The sequence below is a fragment of the Mobula hypostoma genome, chromosome 4 (assembly GCF_963921235.1).
Source record: "Mobula hypostoma chromosome 4, sMobHyp1.1, whole genome shotgun sequence".
Taxonomy (NCBI): domain Eukaryota; kingdom Metazoa; phylum Chordata; class Chondrichthyes; order Myliobatiformes; family Myliobatidae; genus Mobula; species Mobula hypostoma.
Genome location: NC_086100.1, coordinates 71,141,416 through 71,165,602, shown reverse-complemented (window position 1 = coordinate 71,165,602; position 24,187 = coordinate 71,141,416). Strand labels below are relative to the sequence as shown.

Here is a 24,187-nt window from a genome sequence, read left to right as displayed (position 1 = left end):
AACATCTGGCAGATCTTGGGCTGTATTCCCTGGAGTTCAGGAGAATGAGAGGGGATCTCATAGAAACATTCCAAATGATAAAAGGCCTAAACAGATTAGATATGGCAAAGTTATTTCCCATAGTTGGGGATCCTAGGACAAGAGGGCATGACTTCAGGATTGAAGGATGTCCATTTAGAACAGAGATGTGGAGAAATTACTTTAGTCTGAGGGTGGTAAATCTGTGAAATTTGTTGCCATGAGTGGCTGTGGAGGCCAAGTCATTGGGTGTATTTAAGGCAGAGATAGATAGGTTCTTGATTAGCCAGTGCATTAAAGGGTATGGGGTAGAAATCAGGCAAGTGGGGATGACTGGAAGAATTGGATCAGCCCATGATTGAATGGCGGAGCAGAATAGATGAATGGCCTACTTCTACTCCTATATCTTATGGTCTTATGGGATTAACTTTGTTACAAACAACTCTGACTCTTTGTTGCTGTACAAGAAAGCTGAGGTTAGCAATAAGCCTCTCATGGCCTCACAGTAAACATCCATCACAGTCATGCATTATTTAACAATTCTGCTCTCCAGCTGCAGGGACCTGAGCTGCATCCAGACATCAGGAGCTGTCTGCTCTCTCTGTGATGTGTGGGCTTCCCACTGTTGCTCTGGCTTCCTCCCACATCTTCACTCCGGGCAAGAACCACAGACCGGAGCCTACGACTTAGATTCTGTCTGCTGCCAGAATCTGACCGTACGCTGCCATCAGGCAGGAGGTACAGGAGCCTGAAGACCCCACCCTAACCCCAACTCTAACTCTACCCCTGAACCTTGAGTGACAGGATCAAGAAACACAATAAGTGTGGTCTGCGGTCCACGGTACCATAATGCACAATGCCAAAAGTTGATAAAATGACTCAATGGACTCTGATTAAGTTAACCAGAGCCTGTGTATTGTACATTTGGAGATCCCCTCTAAGTCACTCACCACTCTGACTTGGAAACATATCGCTCTTCCTTCATTGTCACTGGGTCAAAATCACAGAATTCCCTCCCTAACAGCACTGTGTGTGTATCTAGTCCTCAGGGACTGGTGCGGTTCAAGAAGGCAGCTCATCACCACCTCCTCAAGGGCAACTGGAGATTGATAATAAATACTGGCTTAGCTGGCGATGCCCACATCCCGTAAATGAATAAGTTAAAAAAAAACACATTGTGAATGGTCACCTGCCAACAGGATTCATAAGTTTTGTGAACAGACAAGCATCTGTTTAATTTTATTGTAAATGCTCAAATTCTAATTTTGAAAGCCTTTCGTCAATTTTCAATCCAGTTTTCTCAATATAGAGATTGTAGAAGGTCCAATTTGACAAATGCTGGCAACCAATAATGCAGTTACATGAAGGTTAATTGGGTGACAGATTCATACAGCACAGACACACATCTTTCAACTCACAAAGTCTATGTCAACAAAGACCTAATTAAAAAGTCAACGTTTCTAGCCGAGACCATTCACCAGGACTGGAAAGGAAGGGAGAAGAAGCCAGAGTAAGAAGGTGTGAGGGGTGGGGCAGCAGAAGGTGTATCAGTAAGAAAGTGATAGGTGAAGCCAGTTGGCTGGAGAAGGGGGATGAAGTAAGAAGCTGGGAGGTGATAGGTGAAAAGGGTAAAGGGCTGAAGAAGAAGGAATTTGATAGGAGAGGAGTGCAGACAATGGGAGAAATGGAAGAAAGAGGGGTACTAGGGGGAGGTGATTGGCAGGTGAGTAGAAGAAAAGAGGCAAGAGAAGGTCCAGAGTGGTGAGTTGAAGAAGAGGGAAGAAGGAGGAGAAAATTTACTGGAAGTTGGGGAAATTGATATACATACCATCAGGTTGGAGACTACCTAGACGGATAGGAGATGTTGCTCCTCCAACCCGAGAGTGACCTCATTGTGGCAGTAGAACAGGCCATGGACTGACACGTCAGAATGGGAATGGGGATTGGATTAAATTGCGTGGCCACTGGGAAACTCTGATGTTTGCAGATAGAGCAAGGGTGCTTGACAAAGTGGCCACTTCAGTCTATGTCAGGTATCTCCAATATAGTATCACCACATTGGGAGCACCAGATATTGTAGACAATGCCAACAGATTCACAGGTGAAGTGTTACTTACTTGGAAAGACTGTTTGGGAACTTGAATGGAGCTGAGGGATGAAGTGAATGAGCAGCTGCAGCATGTTCCTGCTTGCAGCGATAAATGACAGGATGGAGATCAGTAGGGAGGGACAAATCCAAGGGAATCACAGAGAGTAGGAGATGGAGGGTGGAAGTAGAGGTAAAGTTCTGTCTAGTGGTAGGGCCCTATTGAAGATGGCAGAAGCTGTGGAGAATGATGTGCTGGTGGTCAGTCTCATAGGATGGTAGGAGAGGGCAAGAGGGTCCCTGCCCCTGTTAAGGTGACGGGAAGGTGGGGTGCGGGCAGATGTTCAGAAAATGGAGGAGATGTGGATGATTTCTCCCACGCTGGTAATTATACCACTCCCCCTTCCCTCTTCTTCAGTTTGTGACTCCAGCCTCCCTCTTCCTCCTTTCTTCTCACATTCTCCTGGTGTCCATCCTCCTTCCGATTTTCCCATGGTTTCCTCTCCTCTCCAGTTACATTCCATCTTCTCCAGACCTTTACTTTTCACACTTATCACCTCCCAGCTTCTTACTTCATCTATCTCCCCTCCCCCACCCACCTGGCTTCACCTAACACCCTCTCGCTTGTTCTCCTTCCCCTCTCCCTACCTTCTTATTCTGGTTTCTTCACCCACACTTTCCCATCCTGATGAAGGGCCTCAGCCCAAAACATCAACTGTTTATTCATTTCCATTGATGCTGCCTGACCTGAGTTTCTCCAGCATTGACTGTGTGTTTCTCTGGATGTTCAACATCCACAGAATCTCATGTGTTCCCTACTATACTAATCCCTTTTATCAGCATCTGGTTGACAAACTTCAGTAATTCAAGTGTTTATCTGTTTTTAACATTCAGTCAATCTGATCTCCAGCAGTCAGGTGGATCAATCCTTTGATTGATTTATTGTTTGGGGAAGAGGAGAATGTACTTCCTCCGCTCCCACTGTGGCAAAGAGATTGGCAAAAATACCTGGCTCTCAAACCAAGGACAAGGAAGTGTTTGCATAGATTAGCAGTGGACGACCCCAGGAAAGTAGAAGAGAGTGCATAATACAAAGTACAGAATAACACTAAGATTGATGAGCAAAGAGCTAGTAAGCAAAGTCGATAAAGAATGGAAAAACAAATTGAACTGAGGCAGAACTGAGAAGTCCCCAGGGTAGAGTCGTTAAGTTGAATTGATAAGGAATTTCTGGGAGGTTTAATATTGAGGCACTTTAAAATAAACAATGGTTGAATGGTAGGGGGAAGGAGATTTTCTCTTTCTAAATGTGTTTCCAATAAATAGAAATTTGACCTTTACCAGACTTAGAAAACCTCAGTTGGACCACCTCTGTTCTGATGGGATTGGTCAAATGTCCACATTTCATTGCATTTGTTTGGTGCAGCCTACATTTGAATGTTCTGAAGGCTCTGCTGAAATCCTTCAACACATTAGTTGAGACTCATCAATTATAAATTGAACCAGCCAAAACCACTATGACCTCAAAGACAGTACACTGAAATTTGTACAGAGAAATAGAGTCATAGAATCATAGCACAGAATCAGGTCCTTTGGCCCATCTAGTCTGTGCCGAACCATTTATCCTCTAGGTGTAGTCCCACCCAACGTCAGTGGAAGAAACCTGGTTGCACCTACCCTGTCTGTACTCCTTATTATTTGATATACCTTTAGCAGATCTCCCCGTTCCTTCTACATTCCAAACAACAAAGTCCTAACTTATTCAATCTTTCCATTTAACTCAGGTCCTCCAGTCCTGGCAACATCCTTATAAATTTCCTCTACACTATTTTAAACTTATTTACATCTTCCCTGTAGATAAGTGACCAAAACCGCATGCAATACTCCAAATAAGGCCTCACCAACATCTCATGCAACTTCAACATAACATCCCATCTCCTGTACTCAGTACTTTGATTTATGAAGGCCAATGTGCTAAAAGCTTTCTTTAAGACCCTATCTATCTGTGGCGTCACTATTAATGAGTTATGGAAGTCTGTTCTCAGATCCCTTTGTTTTCAGCACTCTCAGTGCTGTGTGCAAGATCTACCCTGGTTGGCCCAACCATAGAGCAATATCTTGCACTTGTCTGCATTAAGTTCCATCTGCAATTTTTCATTCAAGTTTTCTAGCTGGTCCAGTTTCAAGATCTGATCGTCTTCCTCACTGCCCGATCTTGGTGTCATCCTCAGATTTGCTGATCTAGTTAACCACATTATCATTCAGATCATTGAGATAGATGAGAAACAACAACAGACTTAGCACTGATCCCTGCAGCACTCTGCTAGTTACAGACCTCAAGTCAGAAAGGCAACCATCTACTACCATTCTCTGGCTTCCCCCACAAAGCCAATGTCTAATCCAATTTACTATCTCATCTTGAATCCTGAACTGGTTGAGTTATGTAGTAACAACAATCAGCAAGGCCAAAGATTAAGTTTGGACTTGAAGGGAACGTGCTCTCTTAGACCTGGACCTGTGCAATGACACAGGTAAAGCTAGTCGTCTTGTAGTTAGGGATCCTCTTGGAAAGAGTGATCACAGTATGATTGAATTCCTCATTCAAATGGAGGGTGCAATAGTTCAATCTTAAATGAGTGTTTTAGATTTTGCCAAAACAATAGAGACTACAATAGGATGAGGGACGATTTGGCGAATGTAGACTGGAAACACAAGCTATGTGGTGGAACAGTTGAGGAACAATTAAAGACTTTCAAAGAGATTTTTCATGGTGCTCAACGAAAGTATATCCTAGATAAAAGCAAGGACAGTAAGGGTGGGCAGAGCCAGCCTTGGATAACTAAGGAAATAAAAGAAGGCATCAAACTAGAAACTCGTGCATAAAAGTCGCTGAGAGTAGTGGCAAACTGGAAGATTGGGAAAACTTTTAAATGCAACAAAGTACCATGAAGCGAGTAATAAAGAAACGGAAGGTAGATTATGTAAATATAGTACCACAACAAATAAAGACGGATATTAAAAGTTTTTATATAAAGCGGTAGGGGGTGATTAAAGTGAATGTAGGTCCTCTTGGAGGGCAAGAAGGGGGAACTGATATTGATCAATTTGATCGAGGTGCGACTGTGCAGGAGCGTGAACATCAGCGAGTTAGACCGGGGGAAGAATTTAAAAAGAAGACAGCTATATAGAGCAGACGCCAGAGGAGCGGGCGGCATAGTAGGAGGACTTTGGCTCAACAGGGCTTCTGCGATGGTGGGTCGAGGCGAGGTAAGTTACTTGTGAAGAAAAGAAATAGGATGTATGTCTGTGAGGCTGGTGTTCTGTACTGGGTGTCAGATGTGGGATGTCTGGGAAACCCCTAGCCTCCTGGATGTCCACATCTGCACCAGGTGCGTTGAGCTGCAGCTCCTTAGGGACTGGGTTAGGGAACTGGAGAGGCAGCTCAATGACCTTTGTCTGGTCAGGGAAAGTGAGGAGGTGATAGAGAGGACTTATAGGCAAGTAGTCACACTGGGGCATAAACAGACAGATAAGTGTGTAACAGTCGGGAGAGAGAAGGACAAGAGTTAGATACTAGAGAGTACCTCTGTGGCTGTCCCCCTTAACAATAATTACTCCTGTTTCGGTACTGTTGGGGGAGACAGTCTACCTGGGGGAAGCAACAGTGCCTGTGCCTCTGGCACAGAGTCTGGCCCTGTGCTCAGAAGGGTAGGGAGAGGAAGAGGACAGCAGCAGTGATAGGGGACTCTATAGTGAGGGGTCAGACAGGCGATTCTGTGGACGCAGGAAAGAAACATTTCATTTTTAAAATCTTTTTATTTATATATATATAATCTTCTACAGCTATAAAATACAGAAGTTCAACAAATTAGTATATATAATTAATAAAGCTGAAGAAGAAAAAACATATATGCTAATGAAAAAAAAATTAATGTAAGATAAAGAAGGAAAAAAGAGAACCCCATCTAACTGAGAAAAAAACCCCACTAACTACAAAACAAAAAAGAAGAAAGAACATTCAGAACCAACTCCTGGAGCAATACATCTTACAATCATTTATATATATAAAAGATGAAAAAGAAAACAACAACCGCCAAATCACATTTACATAACATAAGATTGGAAGGAAATCATATAAATTAATTCAAATTAAATAATAATATTTGGCAAAAGAGCCCCACCTTCTCACAAAATCGAATTGCGGATCAGAAGTTCTACTTCTAATTTTTTCCAAACGAAGACATAACATTACTTGGGAAAACCATTGAATTAGTGTAGGAGCAGAGGTATCATTCCACTTCAATAAAATAGCCCTTCTTGCCAACAATGTAACAAATGCAATTACATGTTAGTTTGAAAATGAAATACCTTGAATATGATGCTGAACTATTCCAAATAGAACAGTCAATGTATTAGGTTGTAAATTAATTTTCAAAGCTTTCGAAATTGTAGAAAATAAAGATTTCCAGAAAGATTTCAATGAGGGACATGATCAGAACATATGTGACAAAGTAGCTACTTCATTTTTGCACCTATCACAATAATTATCTATATTAGGAAATATATTGAATAGCCTCTCCTTAGTTAAATAATAATGGTGAACAATTTTAAATTGAATTAAACAATGATTGGCACATATGGAAGAAGAATTAACCATTTTCAGAACTCGCAACCAATCTTCAATAACTAAAGTCATATTAAGTTCTCTCTCCCAACCTTGTTTAATCTTTAGTGAGAGGTTATCTTTTAGTAGTAAAAATAAATTATAAATTCTCCCAATGGAACCTCTCACTAAAGGATTCATATTCAAAATAGTATTCAACAAATCAGATTCTTGCCTATATGGAAACGTAGAAACATTTTTGCAAAAAATGTCTAACCTGAAAATATTTCAAGAAATGCGTATGAGAGAGAGAATATTTGCTAATTAACTCTTCAAAAGTCATCAATCGACCATCACTAAATAAATCTGCAAAAGAACAGATCCCCTTATTTCTCCATAATCAGTAATTGAAGGATTAAATAGCAAATTTCAAAATACAGGGCTAGACAATTTAAATTGTTTTAAATTAAAAGAGTTGCGAAACTGAAACCAAATCCATAAGGACTGTTTAATAACAGGGTAAAGATTTAAATTGGAAATTTTATCAAGTTGTAAAGATAATGGAGTTCCTAATAATGAAGTTAAATAAAATTGATTAATAGCTTTAAATTCCAAATCAATCCAAGCTGGATTTTGGTTCTTATCGAGCCAATATAACCAAAAACATAGTTGTCGAATATTAACAGCCCAATAATACCATCTTAAATTAGGTAGCGCGAGTCCACCATATTTTTTGGATTTTTGTAAATGAAATTTGTTAACTCTTGGGTTTTTATTATTCCAAATAAAGGACAAAATAGTAGAATCAATTTGATCAAAACATTTTTTAGTTAGAAAAATAGGTTTATTCTGAAAAATATATAAAAATCTAGGTAAAATCATCATTTTCACGGCATGAATACAACCTATTAAAGAAAGTGTAAGAGTATTCCATCTAGAAAATAATTGTTTCATAGAGTCCAATAAAGGAACTACATTAGCTTTATAAAGATCCTTATTTTTTTGTAATGATAATACCCAAATATTTAAAAGAATTCACAATTCTAAATGGAATATCATTATATATAAATACAGGAAAATTTAAAGGGAACAATTCACTTTTATTTAAATTAAGTTTATATCCTGAAAATTTTCCCAAATCATTTAATAATTCCAAAAGATTAGGAATAGATTCTTCAGGATTCGAGACATAAAGCAGAAGATCATCTGCATAAAGAGAGATCTTATGTATGGTCCCATTTATAGAAATACCATGAATGTTTTTAGCTTCACAAATTGTTATAACCAAAGGCTCCAGTGCAAGATTAAATAATAAAGGACTTAATGGACACGCTTTTCGAGTGCCTCGTGAAAGTGAAAAAAAGGGAGATCTAAGATTATTAGTAATAACGGTAACGATAGGGTTCTTATAGATCATTTGAATCCACTTATTAAAATTATTACTAAAGCCAAATTTCTCTAATACATTAAACAAGTAAGTCCATTCAACACTATCAAATGCCTTTTCTGCATCCAGAGAAATAACACATTAGGGTGTTTTGGATAATGGTGAATATATAATGTTCATTAATCTCCAAACATTAGAAAAAGAATAGCGGCCTCTAATAAAGTCTGTTTGATCCATAGAGATAATTTCAAATTAAATGTTTTCCAAACGGTTAGCCATTATCTTACGAATCTAGAAAGAATTTTAGCATCCACATTTAATAGCGAAATAGGTCTATAAGATGAGCATTCATTAGGATCTTTATCTTTCTTAAGGATTAAAGAAACAGAAGCTTCATAAAAAGAAGAAGGTATATTCCCTTCCTCAAAAGATTTGTGAAATACTTCCAAAAGGTATGGAGAAAATAATTTTTCAATTTTTTTGTAAAATCCTGCCGAATAACCAGCTTTACCTGATTGCATTGACCATATAGCTTTCTGAATTTCATGCTCGACAATTGAAGCATCAAGGGTCTGTTGATCTTATGCATTTTGTAATTTGAGGAAATTTAATTTTATATAAAAAAAGCTTTTATTTCGGAGGGCTCTGCAGGAAACTGAGATTTATAGAGATCACAATAAAAATCGTAAAAAATATTATTAATGACTTCATAATTACTTACTATATCTCCATTATCTTTATGAATCTTTAAAATTTGTCTTGTAGCTTTAGCAGCCCTTAATTGGGAAGCTAAAAGCTATTATTTTAATCCCCAAAGATATAAAACTGACTTTTTAATTTGAGCAAATATCCTTCAATAGGATAAGTTAATAATAAATTATACTGTGATTGCAATTCCAATCTTCTTTTAAACAAATCAACATTTGGAAAGATTGCATTGATATTATCTCATTTTTTAATTTATTTAGCAGTTTTATCTCATTCCATTCTTGTCTGTTTCTTCAATTTAGCTGAATAAGAAATAATCTGACCATATAAATAAGCTTTTAATGTATCCCAAATTACTAACTTTGAGACATTTCCTATAGTATTAAAGAGAAAAAAAAAACTCCTTTATCTGAGTTTCAATAAACTCAACAAAATCTAAACTTTGTAACAAATGTTCTGGAAAACGCCAAGGTGGTCTTGTAGAAACAACATCTTTCAAATCAAATATTATATTTAAAGGAGCATGATCAGAATAACAACTGCATCATATTCACATTTCTGAACATTAAGTAAAAGTCGAGGATCGGCTATAAAATAGTCGATTCTCGAATATTTATTATGAACATGTAAAAAAAAGGAATATTCTCTATCAGTAGGATGCATATGTCTCCAGACTTCAATTAAATCATAATCAATTAAAAAGGAATTAATAAGTGATGCAGAACGATTAAGGAGTTGATGTCTGGATGATGATTTATCTAATAGGGGAATTAAGCAAGTATTAAAATCTCCACCAATTGATAACATATATTCATTTAAATCAGGTAATAGAGCGAAAATATCTTTTAAAAAAGAAGGATCATCAGCATTTGGTCTATATATATTAACCAACCAAAACCATTTTCTTATTGTAAACTGTTCCTTTACCAATCAAAAATCTACCATTAAGATCAGATATAATATCCTCCTGATTAAAGGGGATATTAGAATCAATAAAAATGGAAACACCCCTAATTTTACTTTGAGAGTTTGCGTGAATCTGAGGGCACCTCCAAAATTTAAAAACTCAATTGTTATCACATGACCAGTCATGTGTCTCTTGTGCAAAAATTATATCAGGTTGGAATCGACTAATAATTTTTAAAGTTTTCTTACGCTTAATAGGATGATTCCAACCACGGACATTCCAACTTAAAACATTTAACTGTTTAAATAACATCATGAAACTTTATATCTAAAGAAAACAATTAAGCGTATGTCAGGATAAGGTAGTCTTAAATGGCGGCGATAAGCAACAATGATAACAATTTGCGTATGCTCCGGAATTCCATAATGGGAATAAGAAATAGAAATAAAAGAAGAAAAAAAACCCACCCAACCTACAAAGCCCAGAAATAAGTCGATATCAATCAACGCAAGCCCCAAGAAATGCATCAGAAGCGATTCTGAACTCCACCTGCCTAAATAAAAGGTACAGATGAGAAAAGGTAATCTGTCTTCCTCTCCCGAGTATACAGCTCATTACAGTCGACATACAACCCATTACAATTAAATTAGAAAAAACAGTGAACAGAAACGACCTTCAATTCAGAAAGTAACCTTCATAACATTAGATAAGAACATTTCCAAAACATATTCTTGAAATATTTGAACAGAAGAGAAAACATTGCCATCTTTACCTTATTACATCTATATATAAGAGGTTAAAAAAACCCAAACAGTGAGTTAAAAGTTCTTAACAAAAACACACAAAGCAAAAAGACACAATTAATTCATAGATGTAGCAAACAGAAAGAAATTCTAAATGGTTTAAAATTTCTACAGTCTTCCAATAGGTCCCATAAGATCTCTTCCAAAATTAAAACCATCCAAACCAGTCTATTTCAAAGATAAAGGTACTTTTTAATACCAAGACTTTCTTTACTTCTCAATTCTTCCAATCTCATCATTCCTTATATCACGAAACAATCCATAATTGTAAGTCTTTTAAACTTCAGGCTTCAGACTCATCCGGGCGAGAATTAATAAAACGCAATGCATCGGCTGGATCCTCAAAAATACAAACGCCAGAGTCCTTAGCGAAAAGCCTTAATTTAGCCTGATAGAGGGAAAAGGATGAATCTGTTTTTGAAAGGCCATTCGCATTACGGCCGCGAATCCAGAACATTTCTGAACAATTTCACACGGAATATCTTGAAAGAAACGAATCTCAGAGCCTTGAAATTTAAACAGTCTTTGTTTTCTTGCCAGTTTAATAATATAGTCTTTGTCTCGAATACGAAGGAAACATACAAAAACATGTCTGTTTTTACCTTGTCTCGGAATTCCAACCCTATGGGCTATTTCAATATTGAGCAATTGTGAAAATGCCTCAGGAAATAGAGATTGAAACATTTTAGTGAAATAGTCCAGTATATCGGCAGATTCTGATTTCTCTTTCAATCCAACGATTCGGATATTGTTCCAACAAGAACGAGCTTCAAAATCAACAATTCGCCGTTGAGCCTTTTCCAGATGAGAAGAAATATCAGCCGCATTACAAGTTACTTCTTTAAGATCCAAGCTCAAAAAAATCAATTTTTTCCTCCAAAGGGAGAAGACTTTCTTTTAGTTGAGTTAATTCAGCGACGATAGAGCTCATTTGAGTCTCTAATATATTAACCCAGGGCATCTCTTCAGGAGCTTCCTCAGCTTTCTTAGATTTACCATTGCCTGTATCGAGATTCCTTTTAGTGCATCTCAAGGTAGCCATAGCTATAATTATCGCTTTGAAAGATCCGACTGAATAAAGCTAAAATTTCGAAGTTTAAGATGGGAAAGGGAAAAATTAAAGGCAGACAGAAATATACTGCGTCTTATATGTCCACAGGCAGAAGGCGGAGTCCAGCGGGAAAGAAACATGGATAGTTGTTTGCCTCCCAGGTGCCAGGGTCCGGGATGTTTCTGATCATGTCCACGATATCCTAAAGTGGGAAGGTGAACAGCCAGAGGTCGTGGTACATATTGGTACCAACAACATAGGTAGGAAAAGGGAGGAGGGCCTGAAAACAGACTACAAGGAGTTAGGAAAGAAGCTGAGAAGCAGGACCTCAGTGGTAGTAATCTCGGGCTTACTGCCTGTGCCACGTCACTGTGAATATAGGAATAGAGTGAGATGGAGGATAAAGGCGTGGCTGAGGGGTTGGAGCAGGGGGCAGGGATTCAGATTTCTGGATCATTGGGATCTCTTTTGGGGCGTGCATGACCTGTTGAAAAAGGACGGGTTGCACTTGAATCCGAGGGGGACCAATATCCTGGCAGGTAGGTTTAGTAAGGCTAATGGGGAGAGTTTAGACTAGATTTGCTGGAGGGTGGGAACCGAACTGAAGAGACAAAGGGTGGGGCGGTTGACTCACAAATAGAGAAACCTTGTAGGCAGTGTGATAGGCAGGTGATAGAGAAGGGATATGCTCAGACCGAAGGTTTGAGATGTGTGTATTTTAATGCAAAGAATGTCATGAACAAAGTGGATGAGCTTAGAGCATGGATCAGTATTTGGAGCTATGATGTTGTGGCATTACCAAGGCTTGGATGGTGCAGGGGCAGGAATGGCTACTTGGAATGCCAGGCTTTAGATGTTTCAGAAAGGACAGGGAAGGAGGTAAAAGAGGTGGGGGCGGGGCACTGCTGATCAGAGATAGTATCACCGCTGCAGAAAAGGAGGAAGTCATGGAGAGATTGTCTACTGAGTCTCTGTGAGTCGAAGTTAGAAACAGGAAGGGGTCAATAACTCTACTGGGTGTTTTGTATAGATGATCCAATAGTAACAGGGACATTGAGGAGCAGATAGGGAGACAGATTCTGGAATGTTGCAGTAATAACAGGGTTGTCATGATGGGGGATTTTAATTTCCACAATATTGATAAGCATCTCCCTCAAGCAAGGGGATTAGATAGGATGGAGTTTCGTAGGTGTGTTCAGGAAGGTTTCCTGACACAGTATGTAGATAAGCCTACAAGAGGAGAGTCTGTATTTAATCTGGTATTGGGACATCAACCTGGTCAGGTGTCAGGTCTCTCAGTCGGAGAGCATTTTGGAGATAGGGATCACAATTCTAGTTCCTTTACCATAGCACTGGAGAGGGATAGAAACAGACAAGTAAGGAAAGCGTTAAATTGCAGTAAGGGGACATATGAAGCTATCAGGCAGGAACATGGATGCATAAACTGGGGACAGATGTTCTCAGGAAAATATACAGCAGAAATGTGCCAAATGTTCAGGGGATATTTGCGTGGCATTCTACATAGGTACGTTCCAATGAGAAAGGGAAAGGATGGTAGGGTACAGGAAACATGGTGTACAAAGGCAGTTGAAAATCTAGTCAAGAAAAATAAAAGCTTACAAAAGGATCACAAAACTAGGTAATGATAGAGATCTAGAAAATTACAAGGCTAGCAGGAAGGAGCTTAAGAATGAAATTAGAGCCAGAAGGAGCCATGAGAAGGCCTTGTCGGACAGAGTTAAGGAAAACCCCAAGGCAGTCTACAAGTACTTGAAGCGCAAGAGGATAAGACGTGAGAGAATAGGATCAATCAAGTGTGACAGTTAAAAAGTGTGTGTGGTAAACCATATATATATGTTGTAACTGGGTTAACTGTCTGGACACACCCCTCTGCTGACTGCCCCTATGGTTCCTCCCACAGAGTCCTGTATAAAGGTGTTTCGCCTTGCCCTCAGTCCGGGGGCAGATTCTCACCATGGAGGTCGTGGAGGTCGTATTGTACAGCGAATAAAAGCCTTTCAGTATTTTACCAAACCTCTGTCTTTTGGAGTTATTGAAGGTGCTTCAGTGTGTATGGAACCAGAGGAGGAAGCAGAGGAAATTAATGAATACTTAGATTAGATTATGAGGACATTCAGTCCTCGTTTATTGTCATTTAGAAATGCATGCATGCATTAAGAAATGATACAATGTTTCTCCAGAGTGATATCACAAAAAAAAGGGCAAACCAAAGACTAACACTGACAAGACCAAATAATTTTAACATACGGTTACAGCAGTGCAAAACAATACCATAATTTGATAAAGAGCAGACCATGGGAACGGTAAAAAAAAAGTCTCAAAGTTCCAATCGACTCCCGATAGTCCCTGATAGCAGGCAGCAGAAGGGAGAAACTCTCTCTGCCATAAACCTCCAGGCACCGACATCTGTCTATGCATTGGGAGCACCCAACCACAGCCGACTCTGAGTCTGTCCGAAAACTTCGAGCCTCTGACCAGCCCTTTGACACCGAGCATCGAGTACCATCTCTGCCGAGCGCTTCGACTCTATCCCGGCCACCAAGCAACTAGCAAAGCCAAGGACTTGGAGCTTTCCCCCCTAGAGATTCTGGATCACACAGTAACAGCAGCAGTGAGAAAGGCATTTCAGAAGTTTCTCCAGATGTTCCTCCATTCTCTCACGTCTGTCTCCATCAAATCAGGATTGTGCACGGCACCCTACTTGACAGATAACAGATATCATTCACCGGAGTGGCCACACAAGCTGTGTCCGCTCGCCACCTCCTCCTCCTCCCGCAGAAAAGGATCTTGGTGAATGTAGGGATGACTTGCAGTGGACTGATAAACTTGAGCATTTCGACTTTAAGAAAGAGGATGTGCTGGAGCTTTTGGAAATCATCAAGTTGGATAAGTCACTGGGACCAAATGAAATATACTCAGGCTACTGTGGGAAGTGAGGGAGGAGATTGCTGAGCCTCTGGCAATGATCTTTGCATCACCAATTGGGACAGGAGATGTTCCAGAGGATTGGAGGGTTGCAGATGTTGTTCCCTTATTCAATAAAGGGAGTAGAGGTAGCCCAGGAAATTATAGACCATTGAGTCTTACTCCAGTGGTTGGTAAGTTGATGGGGAAGATCCTGTCAGGCAGGACTTATGAACATTTGGAGAGGCATAATATTATTAGGAATAGTCAGCATGGCTTTGTCGAAGACAGGTTGTGCCTTAGGAGCCTGATTGAATTTTTTTGAGGATGTGACTAAACACATTGATAAAGATAGAGCTGTAGATGTAGTGTTTAAGGATTTCAGCAAGGCATTTGATAAGGTACCACATGCAAGGCTTATTGAGAAAGGAGGCATGGGATCCAAGGGGACCTTGCTTTGTGGATCCATAACTGGATTGCACAAAGAAGGTGAATCTTGAGGCTATGTCACCCAGTTCTAGTCTCACCTACCAGTGGAAACTACTTTCCTGCCTCCACCTTATCTATCCCTTTCATAATGTTATATGTTTCTGTACGATCTCTTGTCATTCTTCTGAATTCCAGGCGAATCAATTTCTCCTCATTGTCTAACCCCCTCATCTCTTGAATCAACTTGGTGAACTTCCGCTGCACTGACTCAATAGACAATAGACAATAGGTGCAGGAGTAGGCCATTTGGCCCTTCGAGCCAGCACCGCCATTCTCTGTGATCATGGCTGATCATCCACAATCAGTACCCCGTTCCTGCCTTCTCCCCATATCCCTTGACTTCGCTATCATTAAGAGCTCCATCTAACTCTTTCTTGAAAGCATCCAGAGAATTGGCCTCCATTGCCTTCTGAGGCAGAGCATTCCACAGGTCCACAACCCTCTGGGTGAAAAAGTTTTTCCTCAACTCCGTTCTAAATGGCCTACCCCTTATTCTTAAACTGTGGCCTCTGGTTCTGGACTCCTGTAACATCGGGAACAAGTTTCCTGCCTCGAGCATGTCCAATCCCTTAATAATCTGGTAGCGGTACCAGTATGCCAAGCTGTATTGGCCCTAGTGCCCTTCCTTTCTTTCTTATGCCAAGCTGTATTGGCCCTAGTGCCCTTCCTTTCTTTCTCCCTCAGCTGAGGCAGTGTGTTGTGTCCTTGAGCAAGGCACTTAACCACACATTGCTCTGCGGTGACATCGGTGCCAAGCTGAATTGGCCCTAGTGCCCTTCCTTTCTTTCTTAACTTTGCCTCCAACTTTCACCCTGCCCTCAAGTTTACCTGGTCCATTTCCGACACCTCCCTCCCCTTTCTAGATCTTTCTGTCTCTATCTCTGGAGACAGCTTATCTACTGATGTCTACTGTAAGCCTATTGACTCTCACAGCTATCTGGACTATTCCTCTTCTCACCCTGTCTCTTGCAAAAATGCCATCCCCTTCTCGCAATTCCTCTGTCTCCGCCACATCTGCTCTCAGGATGAGGTTTTTTATTCCAGGACAAGGGAGATGTCCCCCTTTTTTAAAGAAAGGGGCTTCCCTTCCTCCACCATCAACTCTGCTGTCAAACGCATCTCCCCCATTTCATGCACATCTGCTCTCACTCCATCCTTCCGTCACCCCACTAGGAATAGGGTTCCCCTGGTCCTCACCTACCACCCCACCAGCCTCCGGGTCCAACAAATTATTCTCCGTAACTTCTGCCACTTCCAATGGGATCCCACCACTAAGCACATCTTTCCCTCCCCCCACCTCTGCTTTCCGCAGGGATCGCTCCCTACGCGACTCCCTTGTCCATTCGTCCCCCCCATCCTTCCCCACTGATCTCCCTCCTGGCACTTATCCTTGTAAGTGGAACAAGTGCTACACATGCCCTTACACTTCCTCCCTTACCACCATTCAGGGCCCCAGACAGTCCTTCCAGGTGAGGCAACACTTCACTCGTGAGTCGGCTGGGGTGATATACTGCGTCCGGTGCTCCCGATGTGGCCTTCTATATATTGGCGAGACCCGATGCAGACTGGGAGATCATTTTGCTGAACACCTACGCTCTGTCCGCCAGAGAAAGCAGGATCTCCCAGTGGCCACACATTTTAATTTCACATCCCATGCCCATTCTGATATGTCTATCCGCGGCCTCCTCTACTCTAAAGATGAAGCCACACTCAGGTTGGAGGAACAACACCTTATATTCCATCTGGGTAGCCTCCAACCTGATGGCATGAACATTGACTTCTCAAACTTCTGCTAATGCCCCGCCTCCCTCTCGTACCCCATCCGTTATTTATTTATATACACACATTTTTTCTCAATCCTTTTTCTGCCTTTGTCCCTCTGACTATACCCCTTGCCCATCCTCTGGGTTTTTCCCCCCTCCCCCTTTTCCTTCTCCCTGGACCTCCAGTCCCATGATCCTCTCATATCCCTTTTGCCAATCACCTGCCCAGCTCTTGGCTCCACCTCTCCCCCTCCTGTCTTCTCCTATCATTTTGGATCTCCCCCTCTCCCCCACTTTCAAATCTCTTACTAGCTCTTCCGTCAGTTAGTCCTGACGAAGGGTCTCGGCCCGAAACGTCGACTGTACCTCTTCCTAAAGATGCTGCCTGGCCTGCTGCGTTCACCAGCAACTTTGATGTGTGTTGCTTGAATTTCCAGCATCTGCAGAATTCCCCGTGTTTACCCTTAATAATCTTGTATGTTTCAATCAGATCCCTTCTTATCCTTCTAAATTCCAGTGTATACAAGCCCAGTTGCTCCAATCTTTCAACATATGACAGTCCCGCCATCCCGGGAATTAACGTTATGAACCTACACTGCACTCCCTCAATAACAAGAATGTCCTTTCTCAAATTTGGAGGCCAAAACTGTACACAATACTCCAGGTGTGGTTTCACCAGGGCCCAGTACAACTGCAGAAGGACCTCTTTGCTCCCATACTCAACTCCCCGTCTAATGAAGGCCAACATGCCATTAGCTTTCTTCGCTGCCTGCTGTACCTGCATTCTTACTTTCAGTGACTGATGAACAAGGACACCTAAATCTTGTTGTACTTCCCCTTTTCCTAACTTGACGCCATTCAGATAGTAATCTGCCTTCCCGTTCTTGCCACCAAAGTGGATAATCTCACATTTATCCACAATAAACTGCATCTGCCATGCATCTGCCCACTCACCCAACCTGTCCAAGTCATCCTGCATTATCATAACATCCTCGGCACATTTCACAATGCCACCCAGCTTTGTGTCATCCCCAAAGCCAGTATATATTCTTCAAATAAGGAAACCAAAACTACATGCAGTACTCCATGTGTGGCCTAACCTGTACCCTGTACAGTTGCAGCATAACCTCCTTGTTTTTAAATTCAATCCCTCCATCAATGAAGGCCAACATTCCATTTACCGTCTTGAAAGCCAGCTGCACCTGCAAATCAACCTTTTGTGATTCATGCACAAGTACTCCCAAGTCCCTTTGCACAGCAGCACTTAAATAATAATCTGCTCTTTCAGTTTTCCTTCCAAAGTGCATAACCTCACATTTACCAACAATGTATTCCATCCGCCAGACCCTTGCTCATTCACTTAACCTATCTATATCCTTCTGCACACTCCCTGTATCTTCTGCACAATTTGCTTTTCCACTCAATTTACTATCATCAGCAAACTTGGATTCACTACACTCAGTCCCCTATTCCAGATTATTAATGTATAGCGTGAACAGCTGTGGTCCCAGCACTGACCCCTGCGGTACACCGCTCACCACTGATTGCCAACCAGAGTAACACCATGTATCCCAATTCTCTGCTTTCTATTAGTTAACCAGTCCTCTATCCATGCCAAAGATCACCCTCAACTCTATGGGTCCTTATCTTATGGGTAAATCTTTTATGTGCTCCTTATCAAACAGCTTCTGGAAATCCAAGTAAAGAATGTCCCTCTGTACCTCTCTATCCACTGCTCTCATTATATCCTCAAAGAACTCCAGTAAGCTTGTCAAACAGGACCTACCTTTGCTGAATCCATGCTGCGTCTGCCCGATGGATCCATTTCTTTCCAGATGCCTCGCTATTGCTTCTTTAATGATAGTATCAAGCATTTTCCTAACTACAGATGCCTACACCTTTTTTTTGAATAGGAGCGTGACAGTAGCTGAGATGGGAGAGACAACAACAGTTGCCAGGTGCTTCACCAGTCACAGCATTATGGGATAGTGGTAAAAAGGAGGCCACAGTTGAAAAAACATTTGCATTAAATTTTAGCAAGTGTTTGCCAGAAGGTATGTGGGAGACATTGGAGTCAGCTGGAAGAAAGTTCCCTGGTCAGATGAAACCAAAATTGAGCTTTTTGACGATCAGCCTAAACACCACGTTAGGTGTAAGCCAAACACCACACATCTTCAAAACCTAACCATTCCTATCATGAAGTATGGTGATGGCTGCATCATGCTTTGGGGATGCTTCACTGCAGCAGGCCCTGGAAGGCTTGTGAAGGTCAAGGATAAATACAGGGAAATTCTGGGAGAAAACATGATGCAGTTTGGAAGAGGACTACAACTTAGGAGAAGATTTGTTTAACAGCAAGACAGTGACTCCAAACATAAAGCCAAAGCTACACAGGAATGGCTTAAAACAACAAAGTTAATGTCCTGGAATGACCAAGTCAGAGTCCAGATCTCAATCCAATTGAGAATTTGCGGTTGGGCTTAAAAAGGGCTGTTCACTTATGATCCCCATGCAATCTGACAGAGCTTGAGCTGTTTTGTAAAGAAGAATGGGGAAATATTACAGTGTCCATGTGTGCAAAGCTGATAGAGAACTATCCACACAGACTCAAGGCTGTAATTTCTGCCAAAGATGCATCTACTAAATACTGACTTGAAGGGAGTGAATACTTACGCAATCAAATATTTAAAAACGCAAACACGAGGAAATCTTCAGCTGAATGCAGCATCTATAGGAAGAGGTACAGTCGCTGTTTCGGGCCGAGTCCCTTCATCAGGACTAACTGAGCGAAGAGCTAGTAAGAGATTTGAAAGTGGGAGGGGGAGGGGGAGATCTGAAATGATAGGAGAAGACAGGAGGGGGAGGGATGGAGCCAAGAGCTGGACAGTTGATTGGCCAAAGTGTTATGAGAGGATCATGGGACAGGAGGACTAGGGAGAAGGAAAAGGGGGAGGAGGGAGACCAGAGGATGGGCAAGGGGTTTAGTGAGAGGGACAGAGGGAGAAAAAGGAGAGAGAGAAAAAGAAAGTGAGTATATAAATAAATAAATAACGGATGGGGTACGAGGGGGAGGTGGGGCATTAGCAGAAGTTTGAGAAATCAATGTTCATTCCATCAGGTTGGAGGCTACCCAGACGGAATATAAGGTGTTGTTCCTCCAACCTGAGTGTGGCTTCATCTTTAGAGTAGAGGAGGCCGTGGATAGACATATCAGAATGGGAATGGGATGTGGCCTCCTCTACTGTAAAGATGAAGCCACCCTCAAGTTGGAGCCACGGCCTCCTCTACTGTAAAGATGAAACCACAATCAGGTTGGAGCCATGTCCCATTCCCATTCTGATATGAATCCATCCTTGCCTGGGTTGATAGCTCCACCACAGAAAAAACGGTCCCCTTTGTTGAAGTCACAGTCGGTGACTTTTAAAGGATTTCGGAGGACAAAGAGAAGATTGACGGGGTCAGCTCAACTGAAGATTCAAATCTCTCCCTCTCTCTTTCTCTCCATCACTACTCAACTCAACACTACGAACTGAACTGAACTTTACTCATCATCGTAAGACTGCATCTATTTACCCCTAGACTTGAAGAAGCTTGGTTTTTCATATATTTCCACACTTTCTTATATATAATCATTGCTAACCAGTTTTATATATTTGATTTTATATTACTGTATTACGTAGTTACTAATAAATACTATTAGTTAATAGCAATACTGGACTCCAAAGTGTTTTCCATCTCTGCTGGTTCTTTAATCCCTCACGGGGTACGCGACTGTGGGATGCCAAACAAAGTTATGCGAAGCTGTTTGTCTTGCTGTATAAATATGAACTGGGGATAACCTAAAAATCAGAGTTTTGGTGGCGGTGAAGACTGCTGCAGACTCTCCATGATATTATGTTAATAAACGCTTAAAACGAAACTCCAAGTCACTCTGGTGTTCTTACTTAGTGTTTCCACGACAGAATCTGCCAACGAGGATGGGATCTCCATTAAGCGAGATCCAAAGAAAGGCAAACCAAGCGGGCCAAATTAATGCCCCAGGTGAAAGGGGGCTCGAGTCTGGACTGCCCTAGCTGGAAAAGCGGTAGTTGCCAAAGACCTCCTGGGATAAGGGAAGGTAGTCGGTAGCCTAGCGTTCAGCTGGTGACTCAGAGTAAGCCAAGACACCAGCATGGCTGAGGCTGGAAGAAGACCTGAGAACAAAACAAGCTAGCGCTATGAAAAGAGAAGAAAAAAGAAAAGTGTAGCTACGGGAAAAAGGTAGGAGGAGACTTCGAGGTTCGTAGATGGAGATTCAGTGAGTACTATTGTGTACATTGTATGTGTAACACGCTCTAAGGTTTCACTGCTAATGTAATGGCCTCTCTGTAATGTTTCACTTCTAATGTAATGGTTATTCTGTAGCAGCAATGTTTGTGTTATGACTAGAGGTAACAGGGCTTTGGAATGTGGGGCTCTCCAGTAACCTTTAAGCTATGACGCTGCCAAATCATACCAAATAACATGTAAAAATACACAGCCTATATAAAGTAGAAATAATGTATGTACAGTGTAGTATCCCTTACCGGAATCGGGACAGCGCAGAGCACACTGATGGTGTGTTAGGCTGAGTCGTCGCAGGTTGGGGTGGTGCAGTGGCCCCCACCCTCCGGGCCACCAACCGATACCGAACCGCAACGCATGCAGGGGTGCATGGTAGCCGGGAGGCACAGAGCACATCTTTAAGAAAAAAGCCAAAATAAAAATGCTAATTAATTAGGTGCCGCCCGGCACGTAATTGTCGGCCCAGATCAGTGCCGATTGCCAATTGCGTCATCTCTGATCTGGGCCGACAATTACGCGTCGGGCGGCACCTAATTAATTAGCATGTTTATTTCAGCTTTTTTCTTAAAGATGTGCTGTCTGCCTCCCGGCTACCGCTGCATTCTCTGCGAATCGGTATCTGTCTGTGGCCTGGGGGTTGGGGTGGTGGGACACTGGGGTGTCATCTCGACATTGTCTGTTTCCATTGGGGCAGGCAGGTCATCTTCTATCTCTGCCCGCCTCGATGTCGAAGGTTGAGATTCGTCGTCTGCTGTGGCTGATGTGGAATGCTTGCTTGACTGCTGAGCCTCGTGCATTTTTCTATCACACAGTTCTTTGTAAGGACTCAAACCATCTTGCAAATATCTGCTAAACCTATGTACCCTTTCAAAATTAAAGTCGTACTTTATCATTGCAGCGAAAATCTCACACAGTTGCTTCACGTTCAGTTCGCAACTGCATTCGGTTTCGATTGTTATCCTTTTTTCTTCCAATTGCATCAGCTCTTCATCTATCAGATCTTGGTCATGGGATGCCAAAACCTCTTCAACATCATCTTCGTCAGCTTCCACAAGCCAAACTCACTTTGTCCTTGCTTCGTTCACCACGATTGAAACGCTTAATTATGTCTAGATTTACGCTAAGTGTAACACCCTTACGAGCTCTTTTAGGCTTTTCTGATACCATAGAACTCATCTTGCTAATGGCTGCTCACAGGCACCTGTTTAAGCAATGCCGGCGAGAATGCCGTTCGAATCCGGAGAGAGCGGCTGCTCGGGGGGCGTGCTGCCTTTTATCACGCGCTGATTTTTTATCGCGTGCTGCTTTTTTTTCTTAACAGTGAAGACACCTTCTGAAAGCGAAAACAGGGTAATAATGTAGGTCTTTCGTAACAGTGAGGTTTCGTAAAGTGAACGTTCGAAAAGCAGGGGACACCTGTACTACTCCCCCACCACATCTGAGTAGCGAACCTATTGATAACCCTGATTTAATTCTTTTCACGGAGGGCTCTTGGCACCGCCCAAGAGATGATCTGCTGCTGGCAGGGTATGCTACAGTAACTCTTCACGAGATAGTGGAAGCTTATGCCTTGCCAATAGGAACATCAGCGCAGCCGGCAGAACTCTATGCCGTTACCCGTGCTTGCATTTTGGCCGAAGGAAGAGTTGCCAATGTTTATAACGACTCACGTTTTATGCGGTTGGTATAGCACATGACTTTGGGCAATTGTGGAAATTATAGAGGATTTATCACCTCGTCGGCGAAATTGATTAAACATGCCTCCTTAGTACTGAACCCTTTAGAAGCTACGGTATACAGTTGCCACAGGCCTTAGCAATAATTAAGTGTGAGGCACACACCTCAACCGAGGATGAGATCTCCGATGGAAATCGGTTTGCAGACGTAGTAGCAAAACAGGTGGCCCTTCAGCAACAGCCTGTGCTGGTTGAATCGGGAAGGAAGGAGCTCCCTGTGTGTATTGATGTCCAGCAGTTGCAGGAAGCCCAAAACCTTCCCTCGCAGCAAGAGAAATGTACCTGGAGAAAATCTGGATGCTCCAAGATACCTGGCTATGGCGTCACCATAGCGCCGAGAAGTGTGCCCGCGTAGTTTATTCTTGCCCTGGCTCTCCTGGCACATGGCCAGGCTCACATGGCAAAGCAGGGATGCAGCATGACATCACCCAACAATGGTATGCCCCAGGGATAACAGTAACTATCGAGAAGGTAGCACGAACATTTAGTTTGCCCGCAGAACAATAGAGGAAAGACGCCCGCTAAATTTGATCATCTTCCTCAACTGGAAATGCCTTTTGAAAACGTGCAAATTGACTTTGTACATATGCCTGCTGAAAGGAGTTTAGGTATATATTGGTAATAGTAGACATGTTTTCCAGATGGGTGGAGGCCTATCCAACTGGGGGGATGATGTAAGAACTGTGGTGAACATATTGATGAAAGAAATTATACCTAGGTTTGGAATTCCCCTATGGATAAATAGTGATTTAATACAAAATCGTGCAGGGACTGAAGGAAGCCTTGGGGTTCCAGTGGAAAGTGCATATCCCCTACCAGCTCCAGTCCTCGGGTATCAAATGGGGAAACAAAAGTGGTTTTGACAAAAGTTTGTCAGCTAAACGGCCTCGGATGACCAGAGGCATTGCCCTTAGTAATGTCCACTCTGCAAAATCAGAATAGAAATACAGGACGTATCTCTCATGAAATTTTGATGGGCGACCTACGACAACAGGAACTAAGCCTCCCATGACCCCAGAAAAGGTAGCGCGAATATGGAATGATGAGAAGACACTGAAATATGCACGAGCATTATGTCAAGAGGCAGGGAAATTGTATGAGAGGGTCCGGCACCTTTACCTGAAGGTAACGTGCATCCATTTAAGCTGGGAGATAAAATATATGTGAGATCAATGAATAAAGATTCTTTCTGCCAGGTGGAAAGGCCCCTATCTAGTGCTGACGACTCATACAGCCATTAAGGTGAAGGAGAGACCAGATTGGATACATGCTAAAGTGTGCAAGTTGCACCATGACAAGGACGAAATAAACGCTGGTAGAGTAGCATCTTCCCTGATAGAAAGGAACGGCACTGAGAACTAAGAAACAAGTGTTATGAAGAGAATGGA

The 24,187-nt window shown here is 41.9% G+C and overlaps 1 protein-coding gene across 3 annotated transcripts in view; it reads left to right on the top strand.

Annotated features, from left to right (window-relative positions):
- LOC134345385 (uncharacterized protein DDB_G0292642-like) overlaps positions 1 to 24,187 on the top strand; it is a 402,893-nt gene that overhangs the window by 322,968 nt on the left and 55,738 nt on the right. The window lies entirely within an intron of this gene.